General features: G+C 33.2%; 1 long non-coding RNA gene and 1 other non-coding gene across 2 annotated transcripts; one reads left to right on the forward strand and one right to left on the reverse strand.

The window, feature by feature from the left end:
- LOC150097791 (uncharacterized) lies at window positions 1–7216 on the reverse strand. The gene is made up of 4 exons (XR_016549643.1): window positions 7109–7216; window positions 816–976; window positions 637–684; window positions 1–152 (listed from the first exon to the last, which is right to left on the reverse strand). It is a non-coding gene; the product is annotated as an uncharacterized LOC150097791 (long non-coding RNA).
- A 12923-nt stretch (window positions 7217–20139) lies between these two features.
- On the forward strand, window positions 20140–20221 carry TRNAS-AGA (transfer RNA serine (anticodon AGA)). Its single transcript has one exon. It is a non-coding gene; the product is annotated as a tRNA-Ser (tRNA).
- Window positions 20222–23768: the final 3547 nt, after the last annotated feature.

Here is a 23768-nt window from a genome sequence, read left to right on the forward strand (position 1 = left end):
TTTATTAAGCAAAATACGCAATACAAAGGCTTTGTCTTTCAAAGCCATGTTTGTATTATTGTTACAAAATGTATTACTCCTGCGTCTCAGTTGCTGTTTTTTGCCAGCGTGTTCCCACTCGTACGAAATCACGAAGTACACCAAGATCCAATCTGAAATTTAACAGTAACTCACATGAGAAAATAAAATCAAAATTATTATATCCATAATCAAGATAATGATTTTACGATAAAACATTGTTATGAAATATTTTACTAACAATTTCATATTAAAATGATTTCCAGTGGAATCATTGTTAGCTTAAAAATAACGAATTCATCTTTCTAAATATCTTTGTATGCGGTCAATTGTTTGGAATAATTGATTTCCAGATATCTAGTTTGAGGGCGCTTGTATCGCTTTAACTTCATAAAGTCTCTATCACATACACTTAAAAAATAATAATAATAATGAAATTAAATTATTTAAATGTAATTCTTCTCAGTGAAAAGAGGTTTTAATATTAAAAGTAAATAAAATAAAATGAATTATTATTATATAACTTATAGATGCTAGTTTTACGTTTGGACTGTATTAAACTGAGAATATTCTTTTAAATTAAAAAAAATCGGAAATTTCATTAAGTAGAATACTCACTTAGATTTACCAGCATCAGTTCTATGGAGGTTTAAGTCGAATATTCCTCTAAAAAAATTACACACAGTGTTAGTTTTTAAATAATCAATACTAACAAGAAAAGAAATTTACGGATATGTTGCGTATAAATTAAAAAAAAAAATAAACATCTTAACTTCGTATTCAATCCAGCTACTCACGGTATAGCGACATCAACAGAGTAGGGTCTTCCATCATCATGTCTGCGAATCCTTTTTGTTCCGTCAGCGTATTCAGATGACGCCGGTTTGGCTTGAACTTCCAGGAGCAAGAGCATCATACACCCAATTAAAGTAAGAGTCGTCTTCATCGTTAGATTGCACTTAAAAATAAAAAAGATGAAAAAATAGATTATTTATATAAATACCATAAAAAACAATCTATTGAGATTTTTAGGAAGGCTGTTCCATAAAACAAAGGAAGAGGAAGGAGAGAGAGAGATTGCTTGGTATGATGGATGCCAGTTCAGCAGAACAAAGTATCGCCTATGAAAAATGTATCCGTAGAAGATACATATGCTTGGAAATGACAGTCTAATAAGACAGTGGTAGAATTTACACAGTGAGAGAGGAGTAATGTGTTTTAGTCAGAAAATTCTGATCCGGCCGGACGGATATTTTACCAGCCTGGCCAGCCGAGTGGTTAGCGTATCCGCTCTCCAGCCAAAAGGCTGCGGGTTCGAATCCCGCCGTGGGATTATCTGTGGAAATATTAGTGGTGGTGGTCGGCGGTAGATGCCGTTGGTGTAGTTGCGGTCAGTCGGTGGATTGAGTGGTGGAGACAGAGTTGTAGAGCAGGTGCCCTCCTTTGATGAGTCTTTGGACTCCCTGAAGGTGTCAAATAATAATAATAATAAATATCAATCCAAGAAAAAAAGATTTAATCCTGTCTATTTGCTTATTATAAAGTGAAAGAATGTGAATCTAGATAATTTTTGGGTGAAAACAAAAACGACATATGTTTTCGTATCAATATTGTTGGAAAAGTCCAAAGACAGGAAGCCATCCATCCACCTCCTATTGTATGGAAGTGAAATCTGGACAATAAAACAAAAAGACAAAGATTACTAAGTAGAAATGAAGTTTATGAGAAAAACTGCAAAGTATACCCTATTTGATCACAAAAGAAACGAAGAAATTATGAAAGAATTAAAACAAGAACCAGTAATAGAAAAAATTAAAAAATATAAACATAAATGGATGGAACACGTTCAAAGAATGTGAAAACAGAAAGATTACCAAAACAAGCCTTAAAGTACAAGCCATTAGAAAAAAGAAAACTAGGACGTCCTCTTGAACGATTCAACTATGACTTCTAAGGCCAGAACGAGCCACGCCAGGCTTAAATCCTTGACAAACATGATAATGATCAATGAAAATGATCAGGTTATCATCATGCCCATCGAAGAACAACATGTCTATGCTCAATACTACACTTGTTGTCTTTCCCTAAACCCGTGATATTTAGGCACTTCGAGATTTCTCAAATGAGTAGGAAGAATAAAATATAGTATCGTCATTAAAATTATAGAAAAGTTTATTAAGAAAGGTCAATTTTGTATAGGAGAAAGAAGGTATGTGTTATAACTGATTCCTAGGGCACTCCATTCCTGTATTGTTGGAAAAGTCCAAAGATAGGAGGCCATCCACCAGTATGCACAATGATCAATAAAAGAAAACTGGCAGATATACATCGTTCCATGCAGTAGGACACTTTTGATGGCACTAAAGGTCCTGAATTTTCATTTTAAAAGTAGCTTTTGCAGATGGATATTTTAACAGATTTCGTTTGATGATACAGAAAATACAATAATTAAGGAAAGGTAGGTCACTATACAAGATTGCTTATAAGACTTCTTTCTTGTGAAAGAGCATAGGGCATGTACTTCACTGTTCCTGGTATGCCAGGAAGCGATTTGGTCTGATCATTTTATGTAAGCGTTTCCGAGAAGAATAAACTGCCGTCAGCATAATCTGGGTTCTATATCTGGCCAGTTCTCTCTGATTGATCATTACGCACAATGGTGAATGGCCTTCCTCTCTTTGGACTTACCCACTAAGTCTAATGCAGGAAAGTCAGCTTATCTTTAGGTGCTGTACGATTTGGGTGAGAATGAGTTGGAATTACAAATGAGCGAAAGTTACACTCGATGTTTTTCAAAGGACCAGAAGACACGACTTTCATTTTTACAGGAAACGGTTGTCTTCGTTCAAAATATCATTTGGATTTGTTTATGGCCTTTTTTTTTGCATTTGTTAGGTACGTACTAATGTATAGGCTGTGTATGAATTTAGAGTTTTAAGCCTCTTGCAGTATGAAGATTTGTCGAATAAATGCTAGAACATCTCCATCTTATAATAAAAATCTTGCTTTTCTGTAATTGTAATATAACTGGCAACCAGGGCCGACGTTACCATTTAGGCAAACTAGGCAACCGTCTATAGGGCAAGCCATGCAAAATTGAAAGCAAGAAAAATTAAAATTTGATTTTCATATATCATACATATTGTATAATACTTTGTATATTATTAATAAAACATGCCAAAATAATTTTTATATTTTATATTTAAAATTTCATTTTAAAAAATATCCAACTTGTGAAATAAGGGACGCACTTGTAAACTTTGCCCAGGGCGCAAAATAACCTGGCACCGACAGTGCTGACAACAAGGTGAAACTTGTTTGATCGATGTTTTTCAATGGACCAGAAGACACGACTTTCATTTGTACAGGAAGGTGTTCCCAATAATTATTATATGCGAATACATTTTTTTGGAAAAGCTTCCAGCTCCCTTTTATCATTGCTTTTGTATTATTTCGCATCCCCATCTTTCCAATAAATTAAGTATTGCTCAGCTTCTCGAAACTAAGTGGAACATTTTAGAAAACTCAATCTCTCTGTAACTTCAGTTTGTAAAAATAAGATGCTAATGGATCGACCTAAATTTTACAGCCAAATATACACTTAAGTTTCGAAACTTACCAGAGCCTATTAGAATGTAATCTTCTGCATCGAATATATTGTTTATGTAATGATATTAATATATCATTACGTAAACAGGCCACTATGTACATTCATATGGAAGATATTGTAGCCAATTTAAATGCATAAAAATTTAGTAATCCCTTTATATATATAAAATCTGATTTTGATTACGATTCAATAGAATTATTTACTGCATACATGATGGCAGTCTATCAAGTATTCTGTTGGAATTCCAAAGAGTTAAGTAAAGTTTACAAAAAGGGGGTGGGGTTTCTCTCTTCCCCTGTATGTAAAGTTTACTCTTCCTCATCCATAGTGATGGTTAGCATCAAAATACCTATCTTGGTTATTTACACATTTTCCCAATATAATGATAATAATAATTACGGAAACGGAAATCGCATTTTGTTGACCTCATGAGTACGCCCATGCAAAACTTCAAATGTGGGTCATTTCAATATGAGGGGGTTATGTTAGAAAATCTTGAAGAAATAGTCTGTTTGAATTTAAAATACTGATATCATATTCAAGTTATCGACTTTACATGTTGAAAGTATTTGTAAGCGTGACATAACCAGGAACAACATCCCCGTATGCCTTTTTTTTGCCACGTTGATCACATTCTATTGGTGATTCTTCAAGTTCGCCCAACATTTTTATTCGCAATTAATTTTAGTTTTGCCATTTTGAATGCGTCACTGTCTAGAAAGCGTAATAAAAGCTAATAGAGAATTATTATTCACCCAAGAGATATCAAAAATTAAAACAATAACGTTCATGCATTTCAGTACAGGAAATAACATTCCTTGATTTTAAATTTGTTCATTAATATTCCAAACAAATAGCAAAGAAACTCAGTTGCGCTTTATTTAAATATCAAACAACAAAGGCTTGTATGGAACTTTATAAATCCGTCGATTTATATTTAGCCTTAATGGATAAAGCTTCGTTACATTTGGATCTAAAGATTTGTGTGACATTCATCAGGAAAAATAACTGAGTCTGTTGTTAAGAGTGGCTCTTAGAAACATAAATATCAATAAGGAACACTAATAATTGGAATGAAATTCCAGAAATAATTATTGACTCCGAAATTGGAAATAAATCCAACATTCTCTGCTCATTGTTTTGCATAGAATTAAGTGTCAGTACCTTGTGCAATACTTTCTATGTGAGCAGCTGAAGTATGAGACTATCAAAGGCGTTTTCCTCTTGAAATTTCACTTTGGGCTGTAACGTCGATCCTGTATAACATTTGCTTTCTTCATCGGATTAAATATTACCATCAAGTTTGTGTGTATTTTAATTTATGAGTTACGAAATGTTCATTTATGTTATTGTTATAAATAATTAAATCCTTAACATTTTCTATAAAGAAATTGGATGTTTTATATACGATGACGATGCCTTTAGTTGGAAAAATCGGAGATTGAATCCTTCCCAGAAAGAATGAAGGTTTTATATGGCTTTTCATCATGCTTTAGGTGGGGGTCTAATTCGGGGTGAGTAGGATTTTCATCCTGAAAAATGTTATACAGCTTCATTTACTTTATGAAAATAAGAAATGATTTTTGCAGTAAAATTGCATATCACAAGAACTCTATGGAGGAAAAAACTCTATAAAGAGGAACAGGGACTATAATCTAGAACTAAAAATAAAAAAATAATAAAAACACAACATGTATATGGGTGAGATCACTATAATCCTTATTCAATACAGAATATTCTTCACAAGTTGTGACTAATAACGCTCATAATATCCCATATATATCGGATATTTTAGTGTGAAAACGCCCTTAAATTTGCCCAATCAATAAGAGTATTCTTAAACTTATCCCAGGGAAAGACATCAGAGTACTTGTTTGTTTATAAAGTATGATAGCGGTTAGGTTGGCTGAATCATCATTTCAAATTAACTAATGGAGCCCACATAATAGTAATGCAACCAATGGTCTTCTGTTCGATTTCCATCTCCAGTCTACAGCGAATATTTTAAACAGTGTTCCAGCCAGAATGAGTTACTTATAGTGGCTATCAGGAAAATATTCAAGTGTAAAAATAATTTCTACTCAGTGAAGCAATTTCAGAAAAATTTAGAACCAACTACCTGATTGTAGTTGTTTAATATTACGCAAGAATGCAACTACATGAAACTATGAGTCATCTGTATGAGGCGTTTCAATGAGTGTGATTTATGATCTGTACGTCTGTTTTGGAAAAGTGAAAAATCCCGAGATTCCAAGAGAAAAATCCTTGTTATTTCTATATGAAACTGGTAATTTATATTTAGTTGAAAATCTCTTGTCCTTTAAAATACTTCACTAGTCATATACGAGTTTGAATCCAGGTATTTTTAGTTAAAGACCGCGCGGACAACATTTTGGTATACTTAAATATAATTCTAAAATATTACTTAAATACGCTTTACTATACTTTAAAAGTTCACTCTAAACTCAGTGCGCCCTCTGGAATGAAACATCAAGGTTATTGTTGGAATGGTTGTGTATTCAGGAAATTATAAATCAATTTTAGAAAATTCATTCTTAGTTATTGGAATATTTAGAATCCAACTGTATGTATAAATTTTAATAAACATTATTATTAAAATTATTTTATAATGTTCTAATAATTATAGACTAAAATTATGCTACATTTTATGCATACGAAATGTCATATCCCTCACATTTTTTTTAGCTATTTGTAGATAAATTATAAAAAAACTGACCCATCTATGTTTGTCCGACAAGGTTTTGCAATGCCAAACAAAAGCAAAACAATCTTGAATGACCACAGCCCTTTAATAGCCAATCAATCAAACTTGATGTGCCTTTTATGAAACAATTAGTCTTATCCTCCCATTCTCTCCCTCTATCCAGAATTTTACACATTCATAGCTTACTTCTGATACCCTCCCTATTCCTGAGGCTAATGTTAAAATTTTCTTCGTAAACAAAGCAAGTCTTTATGTTGGGTGTTCGCTTTTGAGATTTTAAATGAATGATAAGTTGGCTGCTGTCATCGCCATTCTTTCTTTATATTTCTTTTCCTCCAAAATATAATCCCAAAATAATACTAGTTAACTATTACTTTTTATGTTATCATCATTATGTGTGACAATCCTGAAATGGTGACTTCAAAATAATTACTGTTATTTAAATTATATTTAAAAATAAATAAATAAATAAATAAAAACATAATTTTATTCGTGTGGATAAAACAAATTAGTTCATTTTTTTAAATGTTTCATGTGTGTACAAAAGTTTTATTTGTATTTTTAGACCATTGATTTATTTTTTCATAAAACCGAAAAATATTTTGCCACGTCACAATCCTTTTATCCAACTCGAGATTACGTGCCTGTTTTTCCATTCATCCAAGAAATTTACTACTATTACAGTTCAAGACTAATTTTCACTTAGTTATATAAAGTTAACCATTTCACTGAATTCTATAAGTAGGCGAACTCACCTGTTTAGATTAATCTTTCAGGAAAATCTACTAACTTGCTCTTGCAAACGATTATAGTGGGTGACAAACAGTCTTACTTCCACAACCAGTGGACCTCACGAACTTTTCTGATTCTAATATATTTATTTATATATATACGCTTTACTATACTTTAAAAGTTCACTCTAAACTCAGTGCGCCCTCTGGAATGAAACATCAAGGTTATTGTTGGAATGGTTGTGTGGTGATTCAGGAAATTATAAATCAAGTTTCAGAGATTCTTTTTGAAAATATGAAAACTGGATTGGTATTCTTATTTTTACGTTTAAATGCCAGATAGCGTCACCTTGACGTCAGAGATGAGCGATTGACTCACCTGTCGAATGATGTCCGAGCTAACAAACAGCCATCGAAATGTTTCAAGTGTTTTTTTTTTTTTAATATGACTGATACAATAATACATGAGTAATTTGTTTATATTTCCTCCTCTGTGACTGACATGAAATCTAATTAGTGGTTATAGGTGGCGCCACTGTTTTATTTCAGATGTATTTCTCTCTGGGAGTGAGTCACAAAGTGATGGCACATACAAGAATTAACTGACAAAAACTTTTATTACATTGATTTCAAAGAACTATTTTACATTTTTTCCTGCTATATTACATGATATATCTATAAGGGTATGTACAACATACATATTGCATGAATCTTCGTGGGAAGGATACTCTGTCAATCAACTCGATATCCGTATTCGCCCACAAGAAATTTAGTAGCTCATTCATCGCTATCGATGGAGTACAAATTGAAGAGCTGCCTTAGCATACCGAGGCCAGGTCTAGAAAAAAATTAATAAGAAATATTAATTAGACATTTATAAGGCCTAGAAATGGATTTTAGGGCAGTGGATCTTAGATTTTCAGTTTAATTCACGACATAAGAAAATAAATAATAACATATTTACTTTGTTATTAATATTTCGCTGCTTTCTTACTTATTTTCTTATTATTGTGTTGTGAATTAAGCCGTGGAAAATCTAAGAAGAAATATTAATACTTAAAGAAATGTAAAAACAAGAAAAACATTATTATTACATATCAGCCAATAAATGAACTCCTTAACTGAACCATAATTAGATGCTTCAATAACTTATACTGTTCAGTAGTGAGATCAGATCTCATACCCACACTACACAATAACCTATCGCAAAATTTAAAACACATAAACAATTATACAACACTAAAATACGAACTGGGACAGCTATAATGAACACAGTTGGTGTAGCAGATAACACGTATATACAATTCACATATCACAGAACTAAAACATCCAACGACTACATTTCATCCATAAAAAGTATCAAACATAAATAGTGTATGCCAATTCCACTCTTCAAAAAAGCTAAACCTGTCTTCGAAGTCGATGCATTAGCACGCCTTAATAAACTAAACTTATTACTAACAATACAATTATTTAATTAGCACTGACTACAGAACTTTCGACCAAACTAAAATGTGCTAACTGTATAAATGTAAATTATCCTGAATGATGATAATCTCTCTGCCAAACGTATGTTTATAAAAAATGAATATATTCGGAATTGTACACGTAATCTCTGTAGTGCCAATTTTTTTTTAAATATTATATCTTAATTGTATATAAATTATGCTACGTATGCATGATGATCATGAAGATGATGGTTTTTATAGTGCTTTGCATATGACATTCTTTGTACGCATATATGTGCACATGCATATATTGTAACTAGCATGTATGAATTACAAAGTTTGAATAACTAATTAAAAATCTATTATTATTATTATTATATTTCATTTAAATTGTAATGCTTACCACAGAAATTTCCTGAAATATAGTTTTATGTTGCTCCAGAATAAAAACGATAAAAGAAATAGCAAAGCTTGTTGAGTGATGGAGCCAGCCCGCTCCTCATCCCAAGACAAAATTACATTTAATACAAAATTTAATTACATAAAATCTGACGACATTTTCCTATAAAACGAAGGGGTAAATTGGCCCATAAATCACGAAGAGGTTTAAACATTTAAATTGATTTATTTATTAATTATTTGTATTCTTTTTTGTTATAATGAAATACAGGACCTGGAGATTCTTGTAAGTCATGAAAAACCACATCCCGTAAATGCCTTCCATCTTTGGCTTCACGAAGAAGTGCCCTTTCAACAGCATGTTCAATGACAGCTGTTAATGTTTCTGGCTGCAGCATCATAATTTCTGCACGAATGTTCCCCTTCAACTGTTCAATTGATTTAGGAATTGTTCACCTACACCTTTTTCTTCAGGTGACCTCATAGGAAGAATTCAAGAACCGCCAGAACTGGAAAACGTAATTAGGAGTTCCATTGTGGCTCTAGCAGTATGGACAGTGGCTCTGTCTTGCTGAAACGACATACTGGGTCTGTCCTCTAGCATCTTCTGACGTCCTGGACACACCCAGCTGGCCAGAACGCCTTCTGGTCGACGCTCCTGGTTCTTCTTCAATACTGTCCTTCACACGTTGGATGTTTTCCTCGGTCCTGGCTGAACGTTCTCCGGGATTGGCATGTCGTTTACGGAATCATCTTGTTGGAAACGTTCAATCAAGCGATGAATCGTTGTTTCCAAGGGATCCTTTCTGATATTAAAATGGCAGCTATATGCACGTTGGGTTAGAATAAAAACGAATGCTGATTTTCAAAATAAAACTGCATGATTTTGAATTCGGTGATGGGTTGTGAACTTTTCCTGATTAATTTCCCAAATGTTTCTTAGAGTACCTGAAAAAACAATAAAATGAAAAAATTAATAATCCAAAAAAAACTAATTCACATTTTAATTCCCTTCGTGACTTATGGGCCACCCTGTGAATATCAAAAATTTCATACTTCTTTGACATTCATGTTTCACTGATTAGCTAACTAAATGTAGGCGTAATATTTTGTCCATTTTCAGTGATCATTATTATTTTTATGCAAGCAGTAAAATAAAAGGAAAAAGAAAGAAAATCGCTCAGTACTAGGAAATTGTTGAATACTACTAAATTGTGCCGCAGGAAGCGAATTACATAACTTTCCAAGAAAAGGAGAGAGAGAGAGAGAGAGAGGCAATATTTCTTTTAATATTTGGTTCTAATATTTAAGACTGAAGTTCGACTTACCTTCCACGATTCCTATCAGACTGCAGATTAAGCGAAAATATATGTCTAGAAAAAATAAAATAAATAAAAATAAATATTATATTTAAATTACAGATTGTAATTCATTTGTCTGCTAATATTGTTTTCATAAAAAAAGTATTTTTGTATTCTTTAAGTTGTATACAGTCATATACACTATTCACTCAACGCAAAGCTTTTTTTTGTCATCCATCATCTACTAATTTGGATAACATTAATTATATTCTGATCTCAAACATGAATTTAACATTAATCCTAGTTAATAAGAAACAACATCGGGGAAACTCTTTTCTTTCGATGATAGAAAACATAGCGAATGAAGAAGCGGTATTTCGTTACTACTATTAATTAGAGGTGTTTTCGTATATCTTGTAGATATCGATCTTGATTTTTCTGATGAATTATAAAATGGCTCTCTTTTGAGCTGGTCAATGAGTTCTCTTTAACATCACCATCAAATTCCTGATATATACCCTCAAGGGGTGTACAGGATATGATAGTACTACATGAAAAATTTACATCACTTTAGCATATATAATATAAAACTTATGATTGTCAACAAGCATGAGTGGATACTGGTGTACTTTAAACTCTGATTATTAGTGTAGAACTCCAGAGTACTCAATTTTATATGAAATTTCTTAAAACATGTGTCGAGGTATTTATAAGAACTCCATACCTGCTTCCATTCATTTATATCCAGGCAAGAAACTTATTGAGATACCTGATCTACTCAAAATCATTGACTGTGTGATTTGCTGCTGAACAATTTTAAAACATTATTAATATACGTTTGATATGGAATTTTTTATCAGTGGCTCATTTTAAATTGATTTCGTTTGATAAATAGGAGCAATTAAAACGGGTGTTTTTATATATTAAAACTTTTTTTATTTGTATTTAATGGTCAGCATCATCAGTGTTTATAGTCCCACGCCGTCCCTGGTTTTAGTAATCTGAAATTTTATAAATTGGTCAACATATAAATCTGAGATTTTATAAATTGGTCAACCAATAAAATCGTGTGTGTGTGTGTGTGTGTGTGTGTGTGTGTGTGTTCAAGAGTTCCCCCATCTCTCTCTTGCCTCACCCTTACTGTATATATTTTAACATAAAAACGAGTATCACTGTAGTTAAAAACTCCCACAAAAAACAAAAAAGTATTCCTCATCCAACCAAATTCTATCTTAAAAAGAAAGGAAAAATCCATATAAACTTGAAAATGTCATGGATATTAATACCAATATCAACGATGACCACCACGTACAGACATAATCTGCTATTCATCACTGAACCTTAACTGGCATTCTTTATGACTACAGTCCACTTAAACTTTCTGCAGTACATCCAGCATGATATCTTCCGTAAGAAGGGAGCATGCACTCACTTTTGTCAGGATTGATATTCCATACCGGAGGTTATCCGACCTAAAGTCTCCATTACATGTTCCGCTTTGACTAAAGATTATCTTGCCTCTTTTATTGCATTCTTTGGCTGCCTTTACCATATATAATCATTAGAATTAGAAGACATACTATCCATTTTGATTATCTATCTAGGAAATATCTTTCTATTGTCGCATTTGAGATGAAGTACTAAACACCCCTCAGAATTCTCAATTGTATCCAGAAAAGAGCTATTAGCTTAATAGATATCCCATCTCTCTCTCTCTCTCTCTCTCTCTCTCTCTCTCTCTCTCTCTCTCTCTCTCTCTCTCTCTCTCTCTCTCTCTCTCTCTCTCTCTCTCTCTCTCACGCACACACACTCAGTTTAGACTAGAAGATATTGTGAAATTCATAAATAAGGATAAGCTAATTCTCAGAAATACTACTAAGAAACGATGCTTGTCAAAATTCTGAGTCAGCTCAAAACGGCACTGAGATGGAAAAAAAAGCCAGTTTGTTAAGGAAATGGATATGTATTACTAAGCCTACATCACAAAACGAGTGCCAAAATGTGTTTAGGAAAATCGAGATTACGTTAATGCTACAAGTCCCTTCTTTCCTTGTTCATTACTTGTATGAATTTTTATCCTAACATATCTGTCCTTCAGAAGTTGTCTCAAGGATAATAAGCCATCCCCTTCTTATTGCGAAACTGAGAAAGTGTACTTTCCTTAGTGGCATTAGTAACTCTTCTTCCCTGATTTAGGCAAACAATTATACAACATAAAAACGGGTTATAAGTCATAATGGAACTCTAAAATTACCAACAAGATTAATCGACACTGACCTCTGAAGTCCAATAATGATCGAAGGAGGGAAGAGCGAGAAAGAAACTCTTCGAAAAACACCACACACCTTACGTTTTTATTTCGTATTCCGAGAAATTGAGAAACTTATATAACTTGTGTTTATGACACGAGGTTAATTTGAGGTCAACGAAAAACGCAACATGGTTACAAACACAGAATTACATTCCAAACTGAATGTCCATAATTTTAGGTTATGTATCAGGTCATTTTCTTCTTTTCGTTTTTTTTTTCAGTATAGGCTGAATAAGAGGGCTGTCCATTGACACACCAATAATGCAATCATACCGTGACTTGAACTATTATGCTTTAAAAGACAAATTAAATTAGATATATAACGTTTTTATACACAATATATTCTACCATAAATAATAAAAATGAGTCCGTTTCTCTATTCAAAAATTAACAAAATAGTTAGATATCCACAGTATTTATTCATTCATTTAAAAGAAACTAGTTTGAATCTAACAAGTATCATTAAAAACCACAATTATACAAAGAAAAAAAATTATATATATATATATATATATATATATATATCACAGTCAAAACCAGTGGTGAGTTATAAGGAGCTCGTGCGAGCCCTTTGATAAATATTTCTTAAATTTGTTCTTCTTGTTTAATAATCTTGTAGAACTAGAAAATACCACCGTGGAATGTATACATGCTGCTACTATAATTGCTACTTTAAATTCATATGGATGTTCTGATAACTATATAAAAAATCACTTCATCGCATTTTGTTCTGATGGAGCTAGTGTAATGTTAGGAAACAAATCAGGTGTTGCAATCAAACTTCTACAAAAATTTCCCAACGTTGTGATTTGGCATTGCGCTCATCGTTTACATTTACCATTAGACGATTCGATAAAAAAAACATTAAAGAAATAAATCATTTTGAAATATTTATGGATAAATTATATCATCAGTAGTAGGGTAGGCACTTCTTACAAGATCAAGATAAGATAAGGAATCGTGACGTGATTGGTTGTTGAGTTGATGACGTCATTGTGTCTGTGTGACGTCATGAGTTTGGAATGTTTGGTATTTTTCTGGGGACCATCTACGTGTTTGTCGTCACGTTGTTTGTTTTGTTCGCGTATGGAATTACGGGTGATGATTAGAGATAAGATTCGTGTCGTGATTGGTGGTGCACTTCTGACCAGATCAAGATAAGATAAGGAATCGTGAGGTGGATGTGTTGTTATCAGATGAAGAAAAGTGACGTAATTTGTTAGTTTTAAATAAGTGACGTTATTGTTTTGAATGGAAAATGGAGATATATATTAGTGGATAAGGATTCGTGTCGTGATTGGTGGGATACCATGAACCAAATAGGGGTAGGGTGAAAGGGGAAGCGATGTCAGTGTCCTGGATATGTGTTGTTATGAGTTGTAGATAAGTAAATGATTTGCGTATGGTATTATGGGTGATGGATAGTGATAAGATAAAGTTTGGAATTTCACTGGGGACTGGGCATCTGTCAAGGGCATCACGTGGCTTGTTTGGTTCGCCTAGAGCATTGTGGGTGATATTTAGAGATAAGAATCGTGACGTTTTGTGTTTGGAAATTTCTGGGGAACATATGTCTCTCTGTGATATCACATGGTGTTTTGGTTTGGCTATGGAATTGTGGGCGATGTTTTTGAGATAAGATATCTTGGAATTTTCTCAGGGTGACACACACATCCATCATTGTTGTCATGTTTTGACTTTGGTTGTCTATAGATGGCTGTACTAATTTTCCAATACAGTTTGGGATATTTCTTTCCTGTTAAAGGGTGGGAGTTCTTAGAGTAGAGTCGTGATTAGGCCGGCTTTTCTGAATAATTTAATTATATGCTGGTGTCCCTCAAACACACACTTTTTTTTAAATACCTCATACATATTTTATTCTATATTCATATTCTATGGGAATAGAATATCTAACATACAGAAATTAAATAAAGTGAAAAATACAGTATTTTTTTTCTTATTCTTCTGATTTCACATTTGCGCTGTTGTTCATAGTATATGATTTGCCACTGGTGCTTACGTGTAATTCATGTGTTTTTTCTCCATGTGACATTTCAAAACAACTTGGACTGTGGTTTTTACATAGTTCAATTATGTAAAACTCATTTCAGTTGGTCCCAACTGACTGTTGTCCTCTCAGCCCGACATTTATTTCGCAGTAGGGATATTTATATATATTTTTAACACAATTATTATATTCGATATGCTTTCCATTACAAATAAATAATTATTTATTCTTATTTTAAATGAAAATTAAATCAGAAAGAAAGAAAGAAAGAAAAAAAATATTTACCCTCAAATAAATATTTATGATCACAGCAAACAAGAAATCGATCAGCTTTTTCAAACTTTTGAAATTCATGCAAATATTGTTTTCATCATTTGGTATCATTTAAATGAAGAACGGGTCTGGCTATTAAGTTCGTTAATGTTTTTTTTTTTTTTTTCTCTTCCAATGAGTATTATTTGATATGTGCATGTTGATTCACTTGATTTTATCTGCACACTACGATACCTTTTTCTACAGCAATATTTTTAAGAGTTTTAGTAACGTGTTGGTTTAAAATATCTAATGGCGCTGTAAAATAACCAAATTCTAACAATATTGTGACTTTTCAGGTGAAATCTTCTCCACTAAAATTCTGGCAATTAATTTAATACCCGATTATTCCTTTTGCTTTCAAGAGTTGACAGTTTCTTGAAATATTTGAGGGCTTGCATGAACAAATAAGACTTTTAATTCTTATCACGTAGTCATATGTAAGTATTTGAGAAACATCGAACCATGGGAAAATTATACCTTTTGAACAATACTGCAACTCATATATTACAGGATGTGATTAATACAAACAGTTCCATAGTGTGATAGAGGTCGAAAACTAAGACCGGAAATTAATGAGTCATCTCCAAGAAAACGAACGCAACCAAACGGGTGGAAATCTAAATGATGTGGTCAACTATATTTTCTGGTTATATTGTTCTGTGTGAGCATTTGTGTTATGCTGTGGATATAAAATTCAACTATTTTGGAATATTTGCATTTAAAATAGCCATTCTGGAAAGACTGTAAGTAATTTAAATTATCATTAGAATTTCTAGAAAGAATTCCCATAGTCTTTAGAATATGAATATAGAATATGATATATATGAGCTATGGGGAAAAAAGTGTGCGTTTGAGGGACACCAGCATATAATTAAATTATTCAGAAAAGCCTAATCACTGCCCCCATCACGACTCTACTCTGAGAATTCTTACCCTTTGACAGGAAAGCAATACCCCAAACTGTATTGGAAAATTAGTACAGCCATCTATAGACAACCAAAGTCAAAACATGACAATGACGGATGTGTGTGTCACCCTGAGAAAATTCCAAGATATCTTATCTCAAAAACATCGCCCACAATTCCGTAGGCAAACCAAAAACCAGAAATCACGCACTTTTTGGATCTTAACTTCGTTCAGTCCAGTTTTTGGACGGCACGGATTTTCATCGTCCTCAAACGTCTCACGACCACTTTGAAATCGCTTAAACCACTCGTAAACTTGAGTACGGGACAAGCATTCATCACTGTATGCTTTTTGAAGCATTTGATGCTTTAAACACAAAATCAACACAAAAGTCAATCGCAGCTTTCTGTTTGAAACTCATTTTCCGACGGTTCGTCAAAACACACTGTCACTATAACTCGGCTTCTTACTTACCTTACGTACTTATCTAGGTGCTATCAGCTCAATGGGGGGGGGGACTTTTGGCCTCAAATACCACGTGACGCCACTGGGCACGGTCCTCTTCGTGTACGGCATGAATATCGTGACGACCGACCATTTGTCAAAACACACTGTCACTCTTGGCACTAGAACTCGGCTTCTAATGAAACATATGTCATAAACAGCTGACACAACACTATTGAAGCTTTCCGCTTTCGACAACAAAAAGATACACCAGGTGGCGCCACTAGTTTCTTCTATTTTCGAAAAGTTCGGTTTCTTTTTGGACAGAGGGTGTAGTTTCAACATTGTAATATCAGTTTATTTTTAAGAGTAGTTCTTGAATATTATGTGTACAATTAGTTATCTGTCGCTCTTATTGGTCATTTTACGTCAATTCAATGGTATTCATTGTAAATGAAGATTATAAACAAATATTTGCATTCAAAATACGAATAGTTTAATCACTTTTAAAGGCTTTCAGATTTCATCAATGTTTTGGTTCCCAAGTGTACAATAAATGGAAAAACTTTATATAAAAAAAAAACTAAAAGGTCTTTCATTTTTTAATGTAATACAGTCAACGATACAGTTGAAATCTTCCCAGTGCCCTTCGATTGACAATATCTTAATTCAAATACCGTTTAGAACTGCATTTATAAGAGGCTTTCGACTGAAGTTGAATGAGCTCGGGGTCACACATAAATGGCATCGTTTTTCATTCTGGAACTCCGGTTTTTATAGTCGGAAAATAGACGCTGAAAAACTTGTCTCATAACCCTTGTTGTTGCATGCGCCTAAACAACAACAACCCAGAAATACTTTATACGTAAAATACTATCATTTTAAAATACTATAATCGTATGCAAGAATGTTCTATTAGCATTTAAAATAGAAAATTAACTGCAGATTTTCAAGTGTAAAATGAATTTGAAACCAAAAGAATGCAAACAAGCAAGTACCGATTTATTATCTCATCCCCGACTATTCACGTAGACACATAATTAAAAAAAAAAAAAACATTTACAATTCCTTCAAGGAATTTTCAGACCATATTTCCAAATATCATAAAAACATCCATACATGTTGACGGCTACACAAATAGTTACTTTTAAAGTCTCTATTAGTATTCAGTACTTTTTACATTTCTTCGGGCTATAAAATATTATATAAGGGAGAAGATGCAATTCGTGACGTTGAGGTACAAGTAAACGACCAGTTAATGACCTGATTCCAAAGTCATAGTTTGCGAGGTTCTTGGCATCATTTTAGCCTTCTAAGTCGTAATGCAACCATGATTTTTTTTTTAAAAAATGATAAAATTGTGTGCATGGTTCACATTTATTATTTTCATGAGTGCAATGATAATTTTGTGTGCAAAGATTGAGATCCACAATTTCGATCTTCAGACAACCACTCAAAAAAAATAAAAATAAAATAAATAAATAAATAAAAAGTTAACCGATTTAAGAGATCTTTCAAACTATACACACAATCTCAAGTTCTCTCCAACAATAAACCACAATATGTAATAAACTTTCTCCCTACCTTGAGATAATCCTTCGCGACTGCGAAAATGGTTACTCAAATATAACTGAAACGTCATAATAACAGAAAAATCCCTTGAGAGTGGAAGCAGGTAAACATTTATTCAGTTAATTGCATTAATATTTATTGTGTTAATAACTTTGTATGAGAAGCAATACTCACGGGATATCGATGTTTAGGGCGAACGGCTTTGGTGTTGGCTTCACCTGTTCAACTTTGCGTTTCCTATACACTGTCTCCTGACTGCCGGGGAGATTGAGATTGATACTGATTACACCGTCACCCTTCTGTGCCCAAGTGGAGACAAACAAAGCTAGAAAAATGACCGCGACGAACAATCGGTCCATTGTCACTAAGAAGTGAAATAAAATCGACTGAGTGATATGCGTTTAAATCTCTATAGATGTAAGGATGATAAACTCGGAGAGCTGAAAGAAGAAATGATGTCTTACCTTATTAGGGAAAGTATTTGTCCTATCTTCAATGCGAAGGTCCGTGCACCGGACAAGAGCTACAGTAAACTGATGTGGGTAACCTACAAATAGCCTCTAATAACAACTGGATCGCGAAAGTCATGAAGTTCTTCGCCCTACTTTCATCTCTTTTCTTCGAGGAAATACAAAGCTTTCTGGACGTTCATTGGTGACTCAAATAGAAAGTCCCTCCAAAAAAAATTGTTCGGTTTTCATTTTCAAGTTTAGACAAATGTAAATCAGCGTGTTATGAATTCAGGAATCTCTCCTGCATTTTTTAAACATTAACGAGAAAGATTAGGTTAAGAAATACAGCCTCAGATTCCAACAATGAAGAAAAATACAATTTTGAAGAAGAAGAAAAAAAAAAAACAGTCAGGTTATTCAGTATGCCACAACAATAAACAGCATCGTATAATTATATTGCAGTAAATACTCTAATTTTAACTACTCCAAATAGATGTTCTCACAATAGATCTTTATCACATTCGCTGAAAATCAGTGGGTGTAAAAGGGAATCCCCATTTACCTTGTTTGTCCTCTGTGCCTCCTAATATCCCTCCCCTATCTCCCCAAGTCATTGTTAGGTGTCTTATTTCTTTCCAGTCGATTTAGGTCAACAAATCTTTCACCAGGTTAGTGACCTCTTAGGGCCAAACGCACCTTAATGAAATGTTTCTATAAATAGCTTGGAAATTTTATGGCCTAAAGGCGCGTGATAACCTAGAGTAACGTACTTGTTACGATAACATGAACCCCTCCGAACTCTACCGGGAATTTTGTTTCTCGTGTTTTATTGGGGGAAGTTTTTACTTAAATTCCGTATGCGTTGTATTTTTATGGAGTTCGGCTTTTTTTAATTTTCTTTTTACTCTTTTTGAATTTTTTTTGGTTTTTTGTCATTGATATTATATTTAATTTTTGTATGACATGCCAATTAAATATTTAATTATCGACAGTTTTCTTTGAGTTATTAAATTAAGCATTTTATTATCTTACTGTTTTCATATTCCTATTTTTTATTAATTTAATTAAGGAGGTTTCATTCTTTCGAGCTTTTTCGAGTCTGAATCAAAAACATTAATGCAATTAGTGTTAACAGTATCATCACTGAGTAACAGAAAAGAAAAGAAATACTGCAATGCATCCTTAGATCGATGACTGATCAGGGACTATCCCTTCTCCCTCTGAAATACTTAAAGTAAAAGAAGCAATTATAATAACAGGTTTAATTAAATAAAATAAAAAAATTCACATTTTAATCATAATGCAAATTAAAATTTAAGCTGATTGTGATTACCAAAAACTTAGAATTGTTTATACTAATAAAGTAGGCAGTATTTCTACATCTCCTTCTCAAGCAACTCCAGTACGTGGAATCGCTTCTTTTAAATGAATCCAAAGTAGTGGATCATTTCGTCCCACTTCAGCAAGCAATTACACACTGATGAAGCATAGTAATCCATTTCCAATGATGAATTGTGGCTCTCAGAAATTTATAATTCATCATCAAACTATATAACTGAAAATTCCTAAAGGGGTGTTCTTCCATCCTACCCCTACACGTATATTCCGGTAGTTCTCATCCTCTGGACAATCCAACAAGATAAACGAATGTATCACCTCGCTCTACACCACTTAAAGGAAGAAAGTGGTGCAGAGCAAGGTGGTACATAGTTGTTAATTTCTTTTAAAAAAGAAATAAATAAGCAAATGATTTAACAGCCAGAACAAAATTAGCATGCACGCCAATTAGTATGCGGTAATGATGATTTCATAACATTGTTATAGTACCAATAATTTATTATTGTTGCTTTGTGTTTGTTGTTTTAGATCAATGTGTGTGTTTTAAAAGATGTAAAGGGAGCAGTCGTGGCCGAGTGGTTAAGGCGACGGAGTAGAAATCCGTTGGGATTTTCCCGCACAGGTTCGAATCCTGTCGACTGCGATTTTTTTTTTTTTTTTCATTTTATGAAAAACTTCAATAATTACTTTCATCCTGCTTTCAGCGAGCAAGAACGTTATCAGGTTTCGTGCTATCACATTTGTCATCTCTACCTAATTAGTTTTGTAACTCACGATAAAAAAAGTTCACGCAATTTCATATTAATATCAGTTCTTGACCATCTTTGAGTGCTGCACTTGATAAATGTTATCTTCTGAACGAAATTAATAATTGAGAAAACTCACTGAAGTGGAGGTGTGATGAAAATAGTTACATATCTTCATAAACATGCATGCAATAAATAGTAAAACAATTTTCAAATACATACTAAAGATAATTCACAACTGAATAAGTGAATCCTGTATATATTGTGAATAACAGAATAACATAGCACGCTTATTTTTTGTGTTTATTATTATTATTTATTTTTATTCTGTATTTTAATTTGCTAATACTAGCAATAAGAACTATTACTTTAATTCCTTTAAATGGGGACAGCACCCCCACTTAAAATATGCAGCACTCCCACTGCATATGCAAATAAGAAAAAATAATCCGCTTCCTAATCAGTAAACAATTTATTAATAAGTAAATTTACATATAAAAAAATTACTTTATTAAAAATTTTCATCCTCACCACGAACAAACCAATAATAAAAGTTTCGTACACGGAAATAAGGCGCGCAAGCATACAACTTATCTGTAGCGACACTGCTCGTTGAGCAGTGTTGGATTCACTTGTTACGTGCAGTGACAAGTGCAAACGAATATTGTCGAGTCTAGCCGGAACTGACCGAACGTGATAATTCCGACAGTGCGTTAGATCGCAGTGCATTTGTTTCGTAATCTAAAGCGTTAATCGAACAATTCCAATTATTAACTATTCAATCGATGTCGAAACATAAGCTGTAACCTTTAACAGGGTTGTATTCTATTTATGGAATGGTGTAAGCATTGTTATTATTTATAAACACAAACAAAAAAATTTTTCCGTTTTTTCCTGGGGGTGCTGCAGTGTCGCAGTGCTTATGTACAACCGCCACTGGTCATAGATTGACTGACTAATGTCCTTCTCAACGACACCATGCTAGCGAAGTAAAGATCTAGATCTATTATTTGGCTGACTAGTAACAGCAAATAAAGGAAAGAAAACAATCTAGTCAAATTCATATATATTTTAAATCGGACAGTTAACTACGTAATATTAATGAAATATTCACCTAAATATACATCTAAAGACACGCAACCATCCTCGCGGTTCAAATATTTGTTACTTCTTTACATCTAAACGGTTTAAATTCTTTAAAGTTTGAATTCTGTGAATATCTGAGTTTTGAGCATTGATTGGAAAGTCAGGCCGCAGTCCACTTATTAAAATGGTTAGTATTTTCTTTGGAGAGGCTGTGAGAGGTTAAATTAATGATATCATGGCGATGACTTGATAGAGCATTATTAACAAAGCAATAAATTTTGGCTGATAGTTATAATGTTAATCAGTACGCTATTTTAATATTGTTCTCATGAAACAACACACACAGTATTTGGAAATGACATTGAAATAATCAGGAAATTCCTGACTCTTGACAGTAATTACAAGACCGTGCTATTCAAAATGCTATGTGATCGCCTTCTTATCCACATTAGAATTAGTCCAGTCATCATAAGTATTCTGTTGATAAGAAATCTGTGTAGTGATAATCCAGAACATTCGCATTACGATCTGTATAAAGATTTACGATTATTTAGTTAACCTTTAGGCAGCAAAGGTCATGTGAACTCTCTTTCGCATTCATCTGCTAGTTTGTTGTAGTATCTATGTGCCTGTGTGTGTGTGGGGGGGGGGGTTTCCAAGGAAATTCCTTTGCAAAAAGACCTAGTGATGTTCCTCGCATCCTTGACGAGAGAAAAGAGGCGTATGTGGGAGAGAGAGAGAGAGAGAGAGAATGCATTCTTATGTATTTATGTTTAAGTCAGTAACAAAATATCATTGTCAATGCGACAACAACTCAAGCGTATTTGATAGTTTCCTTATCAAGGAAGTTTGATAATTTCATTAGATTCCCTTCATAAGGAACTTTTCAAGTGAAAGTGAATTAGTCTCGTATGGAGTTAGGAGAGTTTTTTCGCTAAACAGACAATCAGACAGAAGAACTCACACATTTTAGATTGGTCTCATAGCTTTGGTTACTTCAGCCATAATTAAAATAAAAAATAAATAAATAAAATAAAAATAAAAAACTAGGATATTGCAATATTGCTTATTTCATCGCAATGATAGGAAGAGGAGGGCACCAGTACAAGTGTTCATGCATGAAACAAGTCCCGCTTCGTTTATTATCAAGTACAAAATTCATGAAGAATTATGTTAATATTAACTAACTGCCTTCGGTATAATTCCTTAAGTGAATTACAATCCCGTGCTCTTCAGATAAGTTCATGCTTATTTTTTCGATAACATGATGAGTCCTTGGACTCCCTGGATGTGTCACGCGGTAATAATAATAATAATATCACAAGTATTATATTACTTTGCGCTGCATTGAAAATGGAGTTATTTCAAAGAACGATAAAAATAATTGATTAAAATAAATAGTAATAATAATTACTGATCTTAATCGGTCTTCTCATGTCTGAGAATGCCTAACCTTTTCATGAGGTTTTTCCGTGCACTTTTAACCATTAGCATGCCAGGACAAATTTGTATTTTATCCCTGAAGGCGTCCAACGATAAAATGCACATTTTATCGTTGGACGCCTTGGAGAGATTCCTAGAATCTCTCCACTTGATCAGCTCAACTCAATTAGGTCTTCCCTTTCTAAATTCCTGATTTTTACCGTGCATGATCATCTTCCTAGGGGAAGGGGGGGCTATCCATTCCTTTCTGATTACGACCACAATATTTTAATGTTTGTCCTTCCATTTCCTATTTCTAGGAAACGCTAAATGATTTTATCCAATATCAATCTCAATCCAGCACTTTAAATTGGAGATATACAATTACAAATTTATAGTTATAAATGATAGAAAATAAGGGGATAAACATCCTTTGTTGTTTTATAGCCAGTAAGCGAAACTGAAGATCGATAACTACGATCTATAAGTTTCATGCCGAAAAACTATCGGCGAAGGCAATTCGAAGTAAAGGTGGAGCAAGCTCCCTCACTATTCTTGATATTTTCTCATAATGTAAACACAGCTCCTAGGAGATGTAATATTGTCATTACATTATGAGGAGAGGTCACTACCCAGACCGGTTTCAACCTTTTTTGAGGTCTTATCAGTGAGTGGGTAGACCTGGAAGATATCAAAGCTTAGTGAAAAGAACTTACATACCTTCACTATACGATATGAATGCGATAAAGGTGTAATTATATTTTAGTTATTTTAGTTAAGATAAAAAGCGAAATGGCTAGTTTTCTGACACCTTAATATATATAGAAAATAAGGGGATAAACATCAATAGCCATTTGGCTTTTTATCTTAACTAGTTATAAATGATATCATATAGTATCATATCATAACAACACTATACATATAAACATACCAATG

The sequence above is a fragment of the Typopeltis vanoorti genome, chromosome 17, assembly GCF_054136105.1.
Source record: "Typopeltis vanoorti isolate ZY-2024b chromosome 17, IOZ_Tvanoo_1.0, whole genome shotgun sequence".
Lineage (NCBI taxonomy): Eukaryota > Metazoa > Arthropoda > Arachnida > Uropygi > Thelyphonidae > Typopeltis > Typopeltis vanoorti.